This window comes from Cebus imitator, unplaced genomic scaffold, assembly GCF_001604975.1.
Source record: "Cebus imitator isolate Cc_AM_T3 unplaced genomic scaffold, Cebus_imitator-1.0 Scaffold2, whole genome shotgun sequence".
Taxonomy (NCBI): Eukaryota; Metazoa; Chordata; class Mammalia; order Primates; family Cebidae; genus Cebus; species Cebus imitator.
In genome coordinates, this window is record NW_016107317.1 from 4,125,299 (window position 1) to 4,128,591 (window position 3,293).

The 3,293-nt window shown below is 38.3% G+C and overlaps 1 non-coding gene across 1 annotated transcript; it reads right to left on the reverse strand.

Moving 5' to 3' along the window:
- Positions 1-2,362: 2,362 nt before the first annotated feature.
- On the reverse strand, positions 2,363-2,469 carry LOC119471549. Its single transcript, XR_005200624.1, has one exon. It is a non-coding gene; the product is annotated as a U6 spliceosomal RNA (small nuclear RNA).
- Positions 2,470-3,293: the final 824 nt, after the last annotated feature.

Genomic DNA, 3,293 nt, shown 5'->3' on the forward strand with positions numbered 1-3,293 from the left:
ATTCCATGGTGTATATGTGCCACCTTTTCCTTGTCCAGTCTATCATCTATGGGCATTTGGGTTGGTTCCAGGTCTTTGCTATTGTAAACAGTGCTGCAATGAACATATGTGTGCTTGTGTCTTTATAATAGAACGATTTATAATCCTTTGGGTATATACCCAGTAATGGGATTGCTGGGTCAAATGAAATTTCTATTTCTATGTCCTTGAGGAATTTGCCACACTGTCTTCCACAATGGTTGAGCTAATTTACACTCCCACCAACAGTGTAAAAGTGTTCCTATTTCTCCACATCCTCTCCAGCATCTGTTGTCTCCAGATTTTTTAATGATCACCATTCTAACTGGAGTGAGATGGTATCTCAATGTAGTTTTGATTTGCATTTCTCTAATGACCAGGGATGATGAACATTTTTTCAAATGTTTGTTGGCCTCATGTATGTCTTCTTTTGAAAAGTGTCTGTCCATATCCTTTGCCCACTTTTGAATGGGTTTGTTTGTTTTTTTCTTGTGAATCTGTTTTAGTTCTTTGTAGATTCTGGATATTAGCCCTTTGTCAGATGGGTAGATTGCAAAAATTTTTTCCTATTCTATTGGTTGCCAGTTCACCCTAATGACTGTTTCTTTTGCTATACAGAAGCTCTGGAGTTTAATTAGATCCCATTTGTCTATTTTGGCTTTTTTTGCCAATGCTTTTGGTGTTTTAGTCATGAAGTCCTTGCCTATGCCTATGTCCTAAATGGTTTTACCTAGGTTTTCGAGAGCCAGTTGTTCAGTTTCCATGAAGCTGTGTGGTTCTTAGTTAGTTTCTCAATTCTGAGTTCTAACTTGATTGCACTGTGGTCTGAGAGACTGTTTGTTATGATTTCCATTCTTCTGCATTTGCTGAGGAGTGATTTACTTCCATTTATGTAGTCAGGTTTAGAGTAGGTGTGATGTGGTGCTGAAAAGAATGTATATTCTGTGGATTTGGGGTGGAAAGTTCTGTATATGTCTATTAGGTTTGCTTGGTCCAGGTCTGAGTTCAAGTCCTGGATGTCCTTGTTAATTTTCTGTTTTGTTGATCTAATATTGACAGTGGAGTGTTAAAGTCTCCCACTATTATTGCGTGGGAGTCTAAGTCTCTTTGTAGGTCATTAAGAACTTGCTTTATGTTTCTGAGTGCTCCTGTATTGGTGCGTATATATTTAGGATAGTTAGCTCTTTTTGTTGCATTGATCCTTTTACCATTATGTAATGCCCTTCTTTTTGTCTCTTTTGATCTCTGTTGGTTTAAAGTCTATTTTATCAGAGACTAGGATTGCAACTCCTGCTTTTTGTGCTCTCCATTTGCTTGGTAAATCTTCCTCCATCCATTTATTTTGAGCCTATGTGTATCCTGGCATGTGAGATGGGTTTCCTGGATACACCACACTGATGGGTTTTGACTTTTTATCCAATTTGCCAGTCTGTGTCTTTTGACTGGGGTATTTAGCCCATTTACATTTAAGGCTAATATTGTTATGTGTTAATTTGATCCTGCCATTTTGATGCTAGCTGGTTATTTTGCCCATTAGTTGATGCAGTTTCTTCATTGTGTCAATGCTCTTTACCATTTGGTACTTTTTTGGAGTGGCTGGTACTGGTTATGCCTTTCTATGTTTAGTGCTTCTTTCAGGAGCTCTTTTAAGGTAGGCCTGGTGGTGACGAAATCTCTGAGCAATTCCTTGTTCATAAAAGATTTTATTTCTTCTTCACTTTGGAAGCTTAGTTTGGCTGGATATGAAATTCTAGGTTGAAAGTTCATTTCTTTAAGGATGTTGAATGTTGGCTCCCACTCTCTTCTGGCTTGTAGGGTTTCTGACGAGAGATCCGCTGTGAGTCTGATGGGCTTCCCTTTGTGGGTAACCCGACCTTTCTCTCTGGCTGCCCTTAGCATTTTTTCCTTCATTTCAACCCTGGTGAATCTGACAATTATGTGCCTTGGGGTTGCTCTTCTTAAGGAATATCTTTGTGGTGTTCTGTGTATTTCCTGGACTTGAATATTGGCCTGCCTTGCTATGTTGGGGAAGTTCTCCTGCATAATATCCTCAAAAGTGTTTTGCAGCTTGGATTCATACTCTTGGTCACATTCAGGTACACCTATCAGACATAGATTAGGTCTTTTCACATAATCCCATATTTCTTGGGGGCTTTGTTCATTTCTTTTTACTCTTTTTTCTCTAATCTTGCCTTCTTGTTTTATTTTATTGAGTTGATCTTCAATCTCTGATATCCTTTCTTCTGCTTCGTCGATTTGGGTATTGAAACTTGTGTATGCTTCACAAAGTTCTTGTGTTGTGTTTTTCAGCTCCATCAATTCGTTTATATTCTTCTCTAAGCTGAAAAATATGGAATGCTTCATGAATTTGCATCTCCTCCCTGCGCAGGGGCCATGCTAATCTTCTCTCCATCATTTCAATTTTAGTATATGTGCTGCCGAAGTGAGCACAAGGAGCTGTTCTTTCTAGAAATTTTTCCTAGACCTGCCACTTCAGTAGGCCTGTGGTCTGCCTTCCAAATCATTCGAGGCAATAGTTTACCAGATGTTTTGCCCGGGTATGACAAATATTTGTGGGTTTCTCATCTCCGACAGACTTCTGTTGCCCTACTCATAAACCAATGTCATATTTTAGGTATTATAATGGTAGCATTCCATATATGGTAGTTTTTTCTGTATTAGGTTAAGGATAGCAGCTAAATAAAGAAGCTATAAAACACAGTGCTTAAAACAGATTGGAAAATTTTTCATTTCTCACATAATTATCTGTTGGTAGCTCTCTGCCATATAAATAATCAGGGACTCAGATTCTTTCTATGTTGTTTTTTTATTACCTCATGGGGTATTGTCTTCATTTGCAAGATTAAAAGTATATCTCAGGTTTGTCCATCATGTAAAAAGGAGATTCTGGAGGAGATATGCTTAGAAGTGGGCACATTTATGTTCTGCTTATATTTTAATGGCGAAAACAAAGCCACATCTAACTGAAAGGGAATCTGGGAGGTGTAGTGTGGGTAAGCAGCCTTGTACAAAGCTTCAGTCGTATTATAAAAAAGTGAGAACGTTATCAGCAGCCTCTGTTATGGGAGACAGTCTAAAAGCAGGGACCCTTGTTAAGAGGCTGCTGTAATCATAAGGTATGCAATGATCATGTCTTTGTAGAGTAGTAGTAGTAGTAAAGGTGCTGAGAAGGAGTTGGATTTTTGATATGTTTTGAAAGCTAGTAGAATTTGCTAATGGGTTGGATATGAGAGAAGGTGATGCTAAGATTTTTG